Genomic DNA, 18,331 nt, shown 5'->3' with positions numbered 1-18,331 from the left:
TGATGCTATGCAAGAACTCAGATAAACTCAGCCTGAATAAGTTATCTCCCTCCAGGACAGCAAATGACTTTTTTTCCTCATTCATTTTGTATTCCTTTAATGGAATACAAACATTTTTTCACATTAGCAACTGGTTTGCAGCATTATGTGATCACTTTCTAGTTAGTAAAAATTAATTTAACATCCTCCATTTTGTCATAAGACCATGCAAAGGCTTTTTTGCTGCACAGTGACAATCAATGTTCTCTCCTACTGAGAAGGACACAGGCTTGGTTTAGTTGTATGTTAATTTTTTCCTCTAATTTTCATTTCTGTGAACACTGCCATAACATATAAGTCAGTTTTGATGTTCTTTTAAGTGTTGTTAAATGCTATGCAAAGTTTACATGGCAAGCCTGTAACTCTTAATGCATCAGATTTTCTACATTAGCAATTGTTCATCTGGTATGATTTCTTAATGGACTCTTTTAAAACGAACTAGGTTGCAATTAATTGCAGCCCATTATTATGGAAAAGGATTGGTTAGAACCTTTACCCTTGATATACACCAAAGTGAAAGAAAGGATACAGGTTACAGCTTAACAGTTTTACTTAGACAAATGCTGACATTTCTTAATAGGACCAAACAATGCCATGTTCTGCCCATCAATTTTTAATATTTTTTTTTTTAAACTGTGCCAAGCATGTACCAGAATTGAGATCTACTCACTTGGAAGGAAATATGCCTACAATCAGCACCTTCCTTTGTGTGGAATAGGTTTGTACATAGAAAAGTTCAACAGTCTGCAATTGTTAAGAGCATTTAAATATTTCTTTATGTTGGGCATCAATCTTTATCATACTTCTTTTTCTTTTTTCTTCCAGCTACTAACCTTCACCTCCCCAGAACAAACTAAAATGTCATGTAGTTAGTCTGTCCTCAGGAGAGTTTTCCGGAACATGAAAAACCAAACCCAATGCCCAACTTGCTGCTATTTGTTTAATTCTGTTTGTATGCAGTGGGGGTGAGGCTCTATAGACCATTTTCACACATACGCTCTTAGCAAAAGTGTTCTTTATGGGTTAGGGAGTAATTTTAAGCTAGTGGCTAGTTTTTTTTAAATCTCTGAGAATACAGAACCAGCATATTTATAAACAGAAAAACTGAGCTCTAATTTTTCAAACTTGTGTCATGTATTCACAGGAGGGCTATTCTGAACTTGTCAAACTAAGTCTTGAAACAAGGGGCTTGGAAAACAGGGGGTTCTTTTTATCATCACACTGATTTTTGCGGTCCAGGTTTTTCCAGCCATGATGATCTGGGTCCTGTGAACAGATTTCCAACAGATTCTACCAGAAGATATGAAAATGCCTTGGAAGCCTAGATCTGGTTTTAAAAAGAAGTGGTGTTACTGTCATCAGTCTGTAACCAAGTGAACTGAAAACAATTTCAAATACACTAATAAATCCTTTCTTTTTCGGTCCCACTAAGCTTTCAAAATTTACAAGTTAGCCTTGGAGATTCAGTAATCCCATCTGACTACCACAAGAGACACTGTCTGCTAGATCATGCTGCTTTTCAAGCAACTTTTCTCAGCCTCTATTTTGCCACCTGCAAAATCAGGCAACACTTTTGGAAATGTGTTTATGAATGCCTAAATTTGAATGACTGACATTTTGATATTGCCTTGTGTCTATCAGCTATGTTATGAAAAGAACACAGTTTTATAGGAAGCTCCAACTACAGCACAGCCTGAGGCATAATTTCTACAGTTTAATCAGTGAATCTCTTACTTAGTATTGCAAGGCTCCCTTTTCCTTGCTCAGTATGCTGCAATTGTTCATCTTTCTGGAATCATTCAGCTAAACTTATTTCATCATAGTAGGAATATTAAAAAATAGCTAGGCTTGCTGTGTCTATTTATCAGAACCTGAAATACTCTGACAGTTGAAGCTTCAATTTATTACTGTGCTAGTTCTGTTCTAAGTGTAAAACTGAAAAGGCATATGGTTGATAAAACAACCTGTAACTTCTTTGAACACTATCTCAGAGCCTGTGAACATACATCAGTATGTTCATTCCCATCTAGCAGGAGATATTCATCCTTAACAGAAGCAGATCATGAGCAAATGCCAAAAAAATAGAGCGGAAGTTGGATTTCCCATTTATTATTTAAAATGTGCACTCCGCAACTGTCAAGTTAAAGAAGGGCTTTAAGAGCACCCGGAGAGAAAAGAACGGGGGTTCAGCGACAACTGTGCCAGCCCCACATGGCACTGCTTGCAATATGGTCCTGAGTTACCCATGCAGTGCTCCATTTGTAGAGCTGGATGCAAACCAACTCCTGCAGCTCAGGCAGGAGGGTAGTATGAAATGAATCCCAGCTCCCCCCAAAACCCACATGCAGCTCTCAGAGACAGCAGCCAGTGACCAAAAGAGTACCTGAGCAGGAGGCAGTGAGGGAGCCCAAGGGCTGCTCTGCCAAGAAATGCCCTCAAGGAAATTTTGGCTTGCCTAGAGGAGTGGGGGATTCACCTCCAGCTAGGCTAGAGGAAAAGCACATTGGCTCCCTTCATGGCTGGATGAGCTGTTGCCGCCATGGTTTTCAAACAAGGTTGTAATAAAAACAGGGAACCATTTCTTCCGACTTCATTTCTGTTGCCTTTAACTGCATCCTCTTCACATATGCTCTTAACAGAGAAGTAGGGCATCCAGTACAGAGAGACCTAAATCTCAGCTAAGGACCTTGTGTACCATAATCATACAGAGCATAGGTGAAAGCAAAATGTGCATTCAGAAACAATAACAAAAAAGCAAAGTAAAACACCTGATCCACGTTCACATCAAAACTGAAGTGAATTCACAGCAAACAACTCTCATGCCTGTGAACCTTCACTGGAAATATGAGAGCTGACAGCCTTGCTATTGCATATTAAGTAATCAATGTAGTAAATAACAAACCCCAGTATTTGTAAGTTTATTTGGAAGTGGTACTGAAGTATGAAGAACAAAGCCAGAACCAAGTATTTAGACCCAAAACCTAGCTCTGACATGGAAATCTTCTGCTCACTTAGAAAATTTGCTGAAAACGTATGTCCTTAACTTTGCTGAAAAAGGCTCTCCCACTCAAATACATACATCTGCCTACATGTTTAGAGCTAAGCATATGCACACTTATCAGTGGGATCGAGGCTTTAATCCTTCCTCTTGAGGGCTCAGTAATAAAGTGGGGATAACCACGTTACCTACTTTCTAGGGTGTTGTCAAAATTAATGCTCATGGAGCTGTCAGTAGGTGAAAATCATTACAGTTCCTATCCTGCAATTGCTAATGCATGGGCTGCCTGCTGCACACACACTGTGCCTGGCGAAAGCTAATTGAGTCCTTTGAAGGCGCAGCAGTTTGCCCAGGCCCTATCAATAAACTGTTAAGAGTTTAAAAACCAAAACAAAACCCCACTATACTAAATGTGAACACAGCACAATTTTCAAATGATCCTGCAAAGCAGAACCTCTGGGGCTAAGCATGGCACAGGAAAAGCATTCATAACAGCATACAACACGGAGAGATATATACAAATACATATATATATATACACAGAGAGACAGAGAGGGATATAAAACCATACATAGCCATTAAGCCAATTATTCAGTATAACTGTGTATGCACATACTTCCAAACACACACTCACAAGCAAGCGCTCATCTAAGTGCATGCAGCACCTGAGCTACAACAAAACAGTGATTGTATGTATGTAAACAGATGAAAACATAAACACACAACTGATGCACATTGTATTTTCTATCCTTCCCTAAACTTAACTCCCATCCCAAAGAGAAGGCTGGAAAAAAATATACTTGATGGTTCACTTTGAAGAATGTAAATGAAATTAGGAAAAGATCTGAGTCACATTGGTTTGCTCATTGATATATCTCACAAAAACAATTTAACTGACGTCAAATTCAAATAATTCACCTGACATCACACTGGAGAAGCCAACCATGAACACCTCACAAATTATTATTTTGATCCAATTGTTAGAACAGAATTACAGCAAAAACTGCACTTTCCACAGCTATTAAAGCAGTGACCCTGGCAGAGCATGCTTTTGTGCTGAACTTTTTATATCACCAAGCCTATTAATCAGGTGGCAGTTCAAACTGATGCACTTTATATAGTTGACCCTGGTCAGTGCTTTAATTACTTAGTATTAAATGGTAATTAAGACTTCTCACATTCAGGTTTAATCCAAAGAAATTGTGTAAAATCCCGTAATTTAATGAAGAGTTGTGTTCTTTACTGTGCTTCAGCATGGACACTGAGGATGCAGCAATTTACTATTGACAAGCACTAAAGGAACAGGTCATTTCACAAGTATAGTGTGGACAAAGGTGAACCGGGCAACTGATGAAATCTGTGGCCAAGGCGAAATAGCAATCTCTAAGCCAAATGGTAATAAAGTTACTGAAATGAAGCAGTGTAGCTTCTGAAGTGAACTATCATAAGGAGGACAGAGGCTTCAGGATGGCTTGGCTGAAGTAATTAAAACATTATTCCCCGAGACCCAATCAACATGGTTAGCCCTACCTCTGATTTTGTGTGCTACACCTGAAAAGCAAAATTATGTGCATAAACCAGCAAGAAACACCAGCAGTTGTAGCTAGCATTCTGTGAAACAGTGTCCACCTCTCAGAAAGTACTTACTAAATCTGCAATAAGTGGGGCAAAATAAAGAGTCACGCTTTAATGTTCTTTCCCATATTATCAAATTATACCTCAGTATTTTCTACGAACACGCAAGAACCAAGTAGAAACACAGTCAAATGTCACTGTCCAAAATACCCTGCTAAATCAAAGACAATTACTTCCCTCAATAGCTATTAAAGGCAGATAGTTTAATCATTGGGAAGGCAATCTAGTGTATAGGACACTGCAATAGGAGTCTAGAGATGTAGGCTTAACTCGCAGCTCTGATACTGACCTGCTATATGACCTTGGGCAAGTCTCTTCACATTTCAGCGCCTCTTTGTGTCCCTATTAACCTTTGTGCGTCTCAGCTATTTAGAATGTAACCTCTCTGACGCAGAACAGTCTCTCACTACATGTTTTTACAATACCAGCACAACAAGGTCACCATCTTGGTTGAGACCTCTAAGTGCTACAGTAATCCAAATAAATAAGAACAATATATTCAATTATTCAGAATCCCACTTACATTTATTCAATTTTCCCGTAACATCTGGATAGCTGAGACATCACCACAGATTTGAATGTGCATCCTACATCCTTTTAATTTTCATGTCTTACCTGCTGTTCGTGTAATTGAAATTTTTATTAATTTTCAGAAAGCAAAGAACACCTAACCCACCGCCTAAAACACGAGCAATGGAATAAGCCATTGGTGCCCAAGTTATTCAGATCACATAGGTAATAAATCATCTGTCTGAAAGGAGAAACAAGAACCACGCAGTATAAAGTTTGACCCAGCAAAGACTTAAGCATGCCCTTAAGTTTAAGCCCAAGTAGTCCCACTGAAGCTCTTAAAGTAAGCTTAAATAAGGAAGCGGAGCTTTTCAGAGTTTGGGGGATAACCTCTGTGAGAGATTTGAAAAAATCATAGCAAAAACATTGACATAAGCATGTTAATATGCATATTGTGAAATTGTGCAATATGAAAAGGTTCCTAAAGAAGTGAGTAAAAAATTCTGCTTCCTTTAAAAATAGGTAATTAAGTGACAAGTATTTCTTGGTACTAACCACGCTCTCCAACAAGATCACACCACACTTAGCGTAGGCAGTTCAGAGGATATTTCCTATACTTGCATTTATTTTATCTATTTCAATTGTTCTTTGAAAGCACTTAGGCACAGGAAAAATTAACAGATGTCTCTGTGACATGTTTCCTTCAAAAACTATTGTTCAATCAAAATGTATTCCTCATAAAATTGGACTGTATTCTCAAGAAATACCCAAACTGAGCTTAATGAGGAGAAGTAGGCTCCAAGCAGGACCTAGAAATTAATAGTAAGAAAAAGTAGGAATTATGCACTAGGTATTTTATCTAATTTATTTAGCTAGAAGCTTGAACGCAATAAGCATCAAAATATCATGAAGACTTGGTTACTTAAACAAGTTTGCACAGGGGAAATCACATTGACAGGAATCATTCTTCTTTTCTTGATTCAGATACTTGAGTATGCTCACCTTCAGTTCATGCTTTTTAATTCTGACTCTTTGGAAACAAAAACAAACACAAAAGAAGAAAACATTAAACACTCCCAGTTGGACATTGTTACAAAAGCAGTAGTAGCAGAAAAGAATTGTAATTAAAAATGTACTGACCAACAAAGGAAATGTTGAACAATAATTTGGCAGTGCAACTTTTGCAAATCAGCTAAAATCCTACCTGAAGAAAGGGCTGAAGCCTATGCAGATATTGATATGTCAATAACATGCCATGAATGACAGTAGAATAATAACCATCACTAAAAAAAAAAAAAAAAAAAAAAAAAAGAGCGAGAAAAAGAAAAACCCACATGTGACTTAATAGCTGCCCTTTGAAGAAAACTGAAAGCTCTAGGAAAAATAGAAAAAGAAGTCTGCTGTCTTCCCTAGTCTCATAAATTTTTACTATGCAAACTCAAGCTTGGTGTACAGTATTATTTTTCACACAGGAAATCTTGCTTTTAAGGCACGAAGGTAGGATGAGACAATGGTAAATCTCTTGTGGTTGGAATGTGCACAACTTACTACCACTGTAAAGAGATTATTATCTGAAAAAAATATTACATAAACTATTAGTCTTGAACATATAAAATTTGTAGCAGTCATAAATACAAGTGAAAAACAAGAAAAAGCACAGCAAGAACTCATGTAATAAAAGAAGTGTCCTTAAACATCTTTTATTCTCCTGCGAATTTAAATGTAGTGAAAATTTGGAAGATGCAGTTTCTTTAGGAAGGAGCTCAGTTACCATAACTGATACACATTGCCAGCCTTAGAATTCTAATTGTGTTTCATACAGTTTCATGTTGCATCAAAGTACAAAATCAATACCATTTGTCCAGCAAACAGGAAAAATGGAATCTATAAACTGCTCTTATTGAGTAATTAAACACCTATTATTGTCATGAGTGGTGAAACAACGAATTTGATAAGACAAATTTTTGCGAGAAAACACTGCAGTGATTAATACCTCCCTACGTATTAAATAAAAATGACTGCCTTTTGTGCGGTACTGCTGGCAGAAGAACAGGAATGAGAGAAGTAGTTGCCAGTGCCACAATAACAGGCTAACCTTGAACTGAACTCCTTTCCTCAAGAAATTAAATGCTGTAGCAGGACTTTAAATCCCTCCACTTAGAGCTCATTTGTGTTTCACGTAACCTGCAGTTCCTGAAGAGAACTCATTATCTTCAAAAGGAGAATCCTTTTATAATTTCTTTACAAATGTGTATATTGTTTCTACAAAAAGTATTTCATATCAGAAAAAGGGATAAGAGTATTAACAGGGTAAGCAAGGCAAAAAGGCTCGTATCATTAAGACACCATTTCTGCTTCCTGGGAATTCAAACGCTAGCTACAGTGGTATGGAAAAACGAATGAGAATGAGGTTAAAGAAAATGTACCTTTACAGCAAAATTTTAATCTGTTAGATTGATGCTAAACTGCCTTGGTCTTTCTGCTGCTATATGCTGTATTTCTATGTATAGACCCCCTCCCCCAATGCCCCTCCTGTAGCTTTGGCTTCCTATTTTTCTTTTCACTTAGAATGATGCACTAGGAACAACTATAGAGTACAAAAGATGAATCTATGGATGTGACACTTGTAAAGGGTAACCCTATTTCACAAGTGAGATGGGACAAAAAAGAAAGAAAAAAGGCCACAGAAGCAATAACTGCTCACTGAATTACCATTAAATTGTAAGATTTACAATCCAATGTACAGTAAGTGCATATCTAATGGAGTTTGTCCTCTAAAAGAATATAAAGTAGATCTTTGCAGCATAAGATGTATGCAGGTTATTTTTTTTTATTTATTTTTTTGCATTCTTTTTTAAATTGGGACACACAGAAAACAGATGTGCACATAAATTCCAGAATTTTTATACATATTAAAACTAAGCCAAAGGCAACATTAAAATATGATAAATGTAGTATGATTAGTAGGATCTGGCTTTGTATTTTCAAAACATGCTCACATTCTACAGAGAGATAAAAGATGACTAACACAGCCAGTCAATACTGCTTTCACAGATATCTTTGGTAAAAGGAGATCACATATTATAAATTCAGTTTATTGCTCTGATCTACTGGAATTCAATGAAATGACTGAAATTACTTTTTGTGGGGAGCGGCAAAGCAGCTGCTGACCATTACCAGTGTCCTCGAAACAAAATATCTGGATAGGAGTTTCAGACCATTTTGTTATTGCCTTAAATAACCTACAGTATTTATTTTCATATAATGGGTGCATATGAATAAGGGTTCTGCACAATATTATTGTTCGTAAATATTTTTGTCACTAATTTCACTGGTCTTATTCAAATGAGCATAACTGTTGAGTGATTTAAGTTTGGAAATCAGCAAGGCATGTCAAACAATTATTTACATAGCAGCAAACTTTTACATGAAATACCAGGCATATTCCTATTATGCTATATTACCAGGGTATAAATAATCACCTGTTTTACAGGATGACTCTGGAAAATTCAAGACTGTAATAAAACCCCAAACTGTCACATAGACAAAGGAACTTTTGGGTGGATAAGCCATTCAAATAGCAACAAGGCAGACTTGTGCTCTGCATTCTTAATTTGATTAAAGTTTCATTTTCCTTAGCTAAACTTCAAGCTTCCATGTTTTCACATTTCCACAAATGGCATTAAAACTTTAACTCTCCTACCTAAAAGGAACTTTGCCTACCACACAAATTTTCCCGTTATCTGGCTTTTATTTCAGAGGATTAAAAAGCAATGCACCAGATCAGCAACGATAGCCTTGTTCTCTCCAACCTTAGTGAATCAAGTTCACTGGAGGTGAAGCAGTGGAATTATCAGTACAAGTGGCTGTGTCATCAAAGCTTTCTGAGAGGTAGTGTATGGAAATGCCTAAACAAACAGAAGCGTAAAAGCTGCCTGTATAGGAAAGGGCTCTTCCAAGGCTATTCATTAAAACAATTCCAATTGCAGCTTCATGATGCAGCATTATATTATGTGAGAAATATAAAATCTTGACATTTTTCTAAATGTGAATGGGTTAAAGAACCTCTCCACGCTACAGTGAGCCTCAGAATTTCCAGCAGCTGATGAAGACCAGTTGACCACCTGATACTTTTTCAGCAGGGTGATAAAATTAAAGGATTGCTTTGATTTGCTTGAAGGATTACTTTCTATAGTTAATTGTTTAAAGTGCACAGTCTTACAAAAGGGAAAAATATCAAGAAGGTTAATGTAGAGTGAGCTAATTGCAAGCTGATTACATTGTGCAAAGCGAGAGATATTACTTGTGTTACATACCATCACAAGGACTAGCCTATTCCACCCTGCTGCTGCAGCAAACAAGCTGATTTGCTAACAAAGTGGTCAGCTCGGGCACTTGCACAGCATCTCGGTAGGTCCACAGGCGACTGCTTCCCATGCAGAGAATCTCAAGCTCCATTTTCCAATCTGATTACACGGCTCCTTATTCCAGCAGCCTTAAACCTTCATGGCAGTTTACCAACATTTTCATCACTTTTTCTTTTACAAAGCAAAAGAACTGATAAGCTCTCAGGTACCCAGGATTTCATAGTCGATGGCTGGCAGGCAGCCAGCTTCCCTCACAGCACAACTGTTTCGTGCTACAATGCAAAAAGCACACTGAATTTAACAGATAGCACAAAACTATTAGAATTCTGCAGTACGTACAAGCAAGCAGCATGTTTCTGTCTTTGCAGATGTAGACAGTTCTGTTTAGTCACATTTATAACATGCCTACACCTGAAAAGACAAGTTAAAAAAAAAAAAGAAAGAAAGAAAGAAGAAAAAAAAGAAACACCAGAACAAATGAAGACAGAGTACTGTCACTAAGTCAATCGCACTACAGTGTGTACTCAAGTTACTTCACTGCAGTGCTGCCAAGTTACCAGGAATTAGAGACAATACCAATATTTTTTTATAAAAAATTAAGAAAAAGGAAAATAAATCTTCACATTACATGACAGTATTTTACATAAACTGAAATTTTATTTTAACATTGAAACAAATGCAAGAAAAAAAAGAAAAAAGAGACATTATTGTCTTTTTTGGCATGTTAAGTGCTTATATAAAGCATGAAAATAGCCTCAAGTTATACCTTGGTTTACTTGTTCTCTGGCTCAGAATACCACTTGAACAACGAAACAACAAAAATACATCTTTACAAAATACTTATTCTGATGTATCTCATGTACTGTCTAAAAAACTGAGGAACACAGGAAGAATTATAAATATATATGTAAATTTCTATATACATATATATAAAGAAAATAACAGGATGCAGAATGAGAGTTCTGGAAAGAGACTGTCTTACAAAATCCAGTAATAAGCAAGAGAGAAAGAAACTTCCTTATTTTCAGTTAAAGACAACAACATTAATATTAAAACAACAAGTTTTTACTTATTACTCACACTCCCATTCAAATAAACTGGTTATCTATGCATTATATGCACAATGCCCAAAACAGCCTGTAACATGAAGTTAATAGTGTAGAAAACAATTCCCCCATGTCCCCCCAAGCAAAATGTTTGGGTTTTGCCTTTTTTTTTTTTTTTTTCAGATCGAAAGGATCAAACTGGAATCTGAAGGAATATGACCCACTAAGCATTCTTCGAAGAAAATAATGCAATTTTGCATATCATCCTTTTTATCATAAGGGAATGGAGATGGAAATAGGGAGGGTAACACAGTGAGTTATGGAGGGAGGGAAAAAAAAAAAAGTACAACTAAGCTGGTGCGATGGCTCAGTACACCAGATCACCAGTGCACTGACCCTCTGTATCTCTGAGTCATTAGCTGGAATCCCAGCTCTGCCTTTAGGAGTAGGGATTTGAACTCACACACCGATGTGGTGAGATTCGGGATCTTGAACGTGCCAGACAGAGGGGTCATTCTCCTCAGTGCGGAAAAGGCCGGAGGCCCCCCAGGAGGGCAGGGTGGGATGAGTGACTGTCGCCCGGCACAGGCACTGGACATGCTGCTGACTCAGGCAGGGACATTGACAGGCACCGCTGCTTCTCTCCATCACTCCTGGATGGAATGGGTTTAGGCCACTGGTGCTGGTAGGTACATGCAAAATTCAGGGGGAAATTATCAACACATCCTTACTTGTCTCTGTGTGTGTGCACGTGTATTTGTGCATACACATCTCTGTGTGCAGCTATACAAATGTTTACATGTATTTACGGAGACATACTGAAACAGGCTAAGCTGGCTTCTCTGCAGCCATACGTAATGCTCAGCACTGCCAAAACGTTTCTACATCAATTCTATGCCTTCATACAGCTAAATTTTATATATATCCACATACAGAGACTATATATATACCCTATACACACGTCATTCACACACATGTAGTACTGTGTGCAAGTCCCTTTACCTTTAAAATTGTTTGCTAATTTACATGGAAATTTCATCCCTGATAAAATAAAAAGCACATTTTAACCAGCTTCTAATACCATCACATTATTCCCACGAATGATTCCTAGTAAACTATTTATTACAGCTGTAAGAATTGAAAGGGTTTGTTTCTTGCAGACGCAGGTTGAGGGGTTGCCTGTTCGCCCCCCCACACCTTTTTTTTCCCCCTCTATGATTTATTGGGTGGTGAGCAAACCCACTTAAACTATAGTCGTCCGTATGAATCACTAATTTTCATGTTTCTAATTAAAATGTAAACAGTGTAATGAAGACATCAAGTTTTTAGGCAAATGTCTCTTCCAGTGCCACTTGGGGTATGGTAATTACTGAAGCAGATCTATGGATGCTCCTGAATCCTCTACAAGTCCAGATTAAAAGCATTACTGCTAAACCTTGCTTTTTACACCAGGGAATTGTGTTCTCTAACCTATTCCCAGTTTGCTTACAGATGCATATCTGTACAAGCCTTTATAACTAGTCATTAAAAAAAGAATCAAAATAGAAATTTATCACATAAATGGAGCAGTTTGGGAGGTGGGGAGAGAAATGTGATTTCATTTAAAATAAAATTTGATTTCACTTTTATGATTATACGTAACTAGCATAGTAAAACCTGTGCTGAAAACTTACCGTCTTAGTGCTTCTTCAAGAAAAGAAAAATAGATTAGGCACTACTATGGATTTTTTTTTAAAAAGCATAAATGATATTTCAAGCCTGTATTAAAATTCTTATTGTCCCAAAATGCTTTTTTCACAGACAATTAATTTAAAAATATATTATTCAGGAAAACATTAATAAAAAAAGAAATGTATTCACTGAGAAAAATGCAAATGGTCATTGCAAATACAAAAGGCTTAATGTGCAACTGAAAATCTTTTGTCATATTTATTCCAGTCTTTATGTCTATATCTGAAATTTGTCAGAATTTATCCTAAAGCAAATGACCTCTCCTACATATACTGAAGGAATATAAGTCCTCTCCTGCTTACAATTGTTAATTGAGCCTGTCTGCTACAGCATCTCTTTCCTCTCCAAATAAGCCAGGATACTTGCTTTACATATTTACTGCCAAGCACTTGAACAGTCCTCTATTTTATTATAATACTGGGGTTTCTCCCCCTCTTCTGTAATTTTTTTTTTCCTGTACTGTGAGTACTTAAAGCTGCAATCCACAATGATCTAAAGCCTCTAAAATGCCTAGTACAAGAAGAGGTTTTTCTTACTCCCTTCCTGGGCTCAATGTCCATATTCTGACTGGTACAGCCAATTTTCATATTATTTTTACATAAATGCTAGACAAGCATGTCTGCGTTGCTAACCTGGATCATGAAGATGAGAGTGCACAGAATGTACGTGTGCGTATGTGCCTGTGCAGGTGCATAAACATTTTAGTGGGTGGTCCACCACTTCAGTTCTATTTTACTAGTAAAGTATTGTACACAAACATGTTAATACTTTTCAGTAGAAATATATACGGAGAATTTCAGATTACATCACATCATAAAGCATCTTGTCTCTCAAATCATAAATGCCTTAGCAGTATAAAACAAAACACTACTTAGGTGTTTCCTTCAAATGTATTGTTCCAGCAAAACTGGATTTAATTAGACAACCAGCATTTTAAAGGCTAGTGCTTTATAACATGGTACTCTTGAAAACGATGTGGGTTTGCAAGTGAAAACACCATTCTCATTCAGCTCTGTGGTAAAAAAAAAACCACAACTACAATTGCACACACAAGCTAAACATTTTTTTCTTTTTTTTTTTTTTTATTATGGATTGAGACAATGGGGAAATCTTATGTCTTTGCGACAGTTGCAAGGCCATACTAATCAGGTGTAATTTTTAATGAACACTGGCTGTTTGGTACTCATTCAAGGTATTTCATTAGGAGGTTATTCATTTAAAATAAATGTTTCAACCATATCAAGCTGTAACCTTTCTTGAAATGTAAATGAATGGTTTAAATGAGAAGATTAATAAAGAAGGGATGTTCCAATTCCAAGCATGGCATGCTATGTATTTTTAAATTTGTCTATGCCAGATGCTGTCAGTCAGAACAAAAAACTGTCCAAGCAGACAATCTGTGCGTCTGAATGTTGATCATGTTGGAAAGTAAAGGGGGAGGGGGGAGAGAGTGTGTCAAGGATTCATGGTCCTTCATCTTTGCAGTAGAGCAAACACGTCTCTCAGTATAACGACAGACAGCTGCTTCCACTTTCTAATGTGCCCTAACTTAGATCACTGAAAGAATTGTCAGCACTCAGAGAAACACACAAAGATAACACAGCCAGCTGCCATGAAGGGGGAAACAGCACAGCTCAGAAGAAATGGGATTTGTTCCATTTGCATGATGCTGGCTCCCTTGGGCCCCTTTCTTTCAAATCCAAAGCACAAAAGACAACACTTAACATATTTGCTTAAAGATGACAACCTCATGTTGATTTCATTTGGATGTAACAGTGTCAGGATTACAGATATAAGAATATATTATATCTGTAACAGAGACTGACAAATGTATCCATCAGTGAAACTGTCTGATTCATCTGCTTATACAGCCATTTTCCCATCCCAAGGGTGCCATCTAAGTAGTAACTTTAGAAGACTGAAGGTCTAATTTTATTACACCACATTTCAACCTACTAAACAATATTATTTCTAAAATAGATCATTTTTATTGGAAGTCTCCCTGATGAAAAATCCAGTAGACACCGGAGAATTTATGAACTGTATGGGTCCTTTGAACTCAATATACTGCCCATTTTAAGCAACTTTCTTTATACACAATCAAAACCTAAGCTTAAATAACTGAGATTGTGTTAAAAACATAGATGATAACGGCACTTATTTTAATACTACATCATAGTCTGTCGCTATTTGAATATCTGCTGTTTGGCAGTCTATCACTATTAAGAGTGCTTCTTGTCACAGATCTGCATCAATAAAAGAGTTTCTTCAATAGGAACTCTATGAATAATTATTGTTCTTCAATATACTCTGACCAGCTACACAATCTAATTTTTGGTTGAGGTTTTCACTGGGCACTCCAAAAGTCACATGAAAGTGGCTGAAAGCTGAACATGCTACACATTGCATTTCAGAATTAGAAAACCAAACTAAAGGGTGTATGTTTGCAAAAATCACTTCTGCACTGTTTTATGGACCAGCCTCTTCTATAATTGAATGAAATAATTAGGCAGTGGTTAGACTCCTAGTTTCAAATGCATTACACTGAACTCTGATGACAGAATTATCCCCACCAAAACACCACCACCACCAAGTGACTCTGCATAATGCTCCCTACGTGAACTGCTTTGTCTAGAGGAACTCGAAACTGCTTGTTGCTATCTGCTGCCACCAAGTACTGCACTGTAATTCACTAGATTGAAGTTGTTTTGTAAAATGGAGTTAACTGCTGTACGTGGAATTTCAGCACAGCAGATGGTTACCAATCATTATTCTCAATTTGTTTAGTTTCAAGCAATGGGCTGGTTTGGAGGAGCAGCGAGGATGACAGGAATGGGGAGAGGAGCAAGGTTAGATGCACTGGCTTGCAATGCAAGTAGTGCTAGATGGCATAGCATTAAAAGGAGAAAAAAAAAAGTCTCTGAATTGCCACAAAGCTAAGGGAAAAAAATGTACAAAATCAGGTTTTATACATATAATATATATATACATATAAAAGAATAGAATAAGACATTTAAAAGGGAGTATTTACTGATCAGTCATTCTCTGTTCAAGGGTTACCTTACATTTTAAATATTGGAAATGGATTTTAAAGTTTCTAAAGGTAAATTGTCTCTATTCACATTTTGTCATCATTCAAGTTTAAATCATGTCCTACTATAAGTGGTTCAGTTGTTGAACTGGAAATGGAAAAGGAACCATTTATGGACAAGCGCACATGAACAGAATTAAGCTGTAAATATCTGGGCAGGGCCATTATTGTAGTCCAGAAACATCTGGGGCTAAAGCCCAGGCTAGGCCTCACTCCTTCTGTGTTCAGGTAATTGCTTAGATGATTTATAACTTACAGTTACTATTAAAAATGGTTTAAAGAGAAATTTGGAGCCTGAATTCTAAAATGAAGATGGCTCTGCTTTTGCTTTCATTTGTTCAGGAGGAAAAAAAAAAAAATATATCTTTTGCCCTTTTTCTCCCCTCTCCTACATTTAAGAAATACAATGTTTCACCACAAGGACAAAATTCAGTTTTCCGAATTCAGACCAAAACCATGACACATACCCTTCCAGCAACAAAAACTGGAGACCATTCACTCAGCTTACATTTGAGTTGCTCAATGCTTTAATACTTCCCATCAAAATTATTATTTTCCCCACATAACTACTTAAAAAAGCCCAAACTATAAACTGTATTGGTACATTCACGGTGTATACACTTGTCCCTGTTATTTTGATCCGCCTGAGACCTAGTTAGCTCTGCCTGCCGCCATGATGCCACAGACCATGGCCCTCCAGTGAGCGGACTACAGGCACTGTGTCATTCAAAGGGATGTTTCCGGCTCCAGGACTTGCTTCCCCCTACTCACTTTAAAACAGGCTGATGTTTTTGGCTTTCAGAACAAGCTGTAAAAGACACCCATTTGTCAGGGTGGAAAACAAAGGTGGAACACAAAGGTGGAACATATTGGGGTTTGGAGGATAACAGTAAGTGATATGCTTGGATGACGCCATCCTTTACTAGCAGTTAGGAAAAAAGGGTTACTCTCTCTCAAGCAGAAAAGCAGGGACAGTCTCTGACTGTAAACAACTCTATCATCAACAAACTTGGTTATTTAATACTGACCACATATCCTAACTATATATCCAACCCTTTTCCATGACAGCTAAAGCTGAATACCCCTAACCCTGCAGAGATTAGGTTTGTAAAGGGGTTAACCATGCTGCCCTCCAGGTGTTAGACATCCCTTTTTATTGAGGTTTCTGTATGTTGGGCAGTTTACAGCACAGCTCCAACACACACCACCGAATGAAGGAACAAGTTTGCAACCTGGGTGTATGCCAAGGTTGAAGTGACACACTAGTGACTGTCTCAGCCCCTTGGGGAAAAAGTGGATTAGATGAATCACAAAGCAATGTCACCATTATTTCTGCAGTAAGTTAACTATCTGTTAGCCACAGGTGATCAAGACAAAAAGTATTGCCTAGCACTTTCAGGGAAGTCCCCATCCCTACATCTCCATGAAGTGCAACTACCCTTAAACCAACAAAGACATTCTGACATTTTGAAACAATGAAAAACTTTGCATATGGCATTGCATCAACCTAAGAACATAGTAAATAAATCCTGCAAACTCTTCATAGCGTATTGTCAACCTACCCTAACAAAATTTGGTCTAGTATCACCATAAAGAAGATACCATACACTTCATACACCAAAAGCTTTTTTTTATTTTTTTTTTTTTTTATTTTTAAAGAACTGGTTGGAAAACTAAGAGGAAATTGAACATAGATCTCCCAATTATATGTCAGGTGACCTACAAAATAAACAAAACTAATCCCCTTAACTTTTGCTGGATTCTCTTTCAATTTTTCTTTATGCTGTACAGAAACGTAGAAACTCAGCAATGCAGTTAAGCTTCATGGCTCAAGACTGAACGTGTCGCTAAAATGCTGAATTCATGAAATTAACAAGCAGAGTTTGCCCAGAGTAACAGGCCTATCTGTTACTACGCGGAAGGCTTACAGAAATCATCAACAGGAGATACTTTTCCTCCTATTTCAATTCAAACTGGAAAAATAATATTTAAAAATGCTCAAGCAGAAAGTGCCCAAATTGAACCAGTATATTTTTGGGAAAACTTGTGTACTTGGTTAATGACACTGTGAGACTAAATTTTCTTAAATATATCTTTTTACCTAACCATACTCATGCTCTTAGAACTAAATTAAACTATGGATTGTGGCATGTCTTAATTTATAGCACCAAATCCAAGAATACTTGCTCTTTTGTTCTGCATCAATAGATCTATGGAAAATCTGAATCAGACAATCAGATTTATTAGAATTACTGGAAACCTACTGATTTCTAATGGTGATATACTGGAGTAGAGAAGCATAGTCAAATATTTGAACTGAAGAACAAGTATGACTTCACATAAATATCAACATTAATAACAACAGTCCATAGGAGAACAAAAAACTGTAATATGGCATTTCATGACAGAAAAGGGTTGAGCAACTGAACCTAGTTGACTACAGTAGGGTTAACAGGGTTTCAGCCCACCTGAATTATTTATTATCTAGATTTTAGTATATAATAAATTTTAGTACCTAATTTTGCAAGTCTCAAATACTATAGTGAAGAATACAGAAGCCAGGACACAGTATTTGAGACTGTACCCTGGCTTCTGTATTCTTTACTACAGTAAAGAGCATTGTATATACAAAGAAAGATTTCTATCAGGTGAAGAAATAACATAAGCAAACCAGTTACTGTAACAAACCTCCAGGAATAATAAGGAATACATATGGAGATTGTATTATGCAACACAAGCGGGATTCTCTCTGTAGGTGTTAAAACTTTCTGCAGCTGGCTGTGCAGGTGAGGGTCTGGCAGAGGAGGCTACTGTCGTGCCCTCTAGAGGCTGGATGTCTGACCAAATTGCTTTTCAGCAGCTACTGAAGTACAGAGTAAGCTATCAGAACTAGATCTGTAAGCAGCGCTTACAC

The 18,331-nt window shown here is 37.1% G+C and overlaps 1 protein-coding gene across 5 annotated transcripts in view; it reads right to left on the bottom strand.

Annotated features, from left to right (window-relative positions):
- Window positions 1-18,331, bottom strand: part of FIGN (fidgetin, microtubule severing factor) — a 99,845-nt gene that overhangs the window by 66,076 nt on the left and 15,438 nt on the right. Inside the window, exon 3 of one of the 5 annotated variants that reach the window (XR_010610719.1) lies at window positions 6,034-6,212. The exons of the other annotated variants lie outside the window; for them this stretch is intronic. The gene's annotated coding sequence lies outside the window, so the exon portion shown is untranslated. Of the gene's footprint in view, window positions 1-6,033; window positions 6,213-18,331 lie in introns of those variants that run through there. 5 annotated transcript variants of the gene reach the window in all.

Source organism: Lathamus discolor, chromosome 3 (assembly GCF_037157495.1).
Source record: "Lathamus discolor isolate bLatDis1 chromosome 3, bLatDis1.hap1, whole genome shotgun sequence".
NCBI lineage: Eukaryota > Metazoa > Chordata > Aves > Psittaciformes > Psittacidae > Lathamus > Lathamus discolor.
Note: the sequence above shows the minus strand (reverse complement) of the source record. Positions and strands in the feature narration are given on the sequence as shown.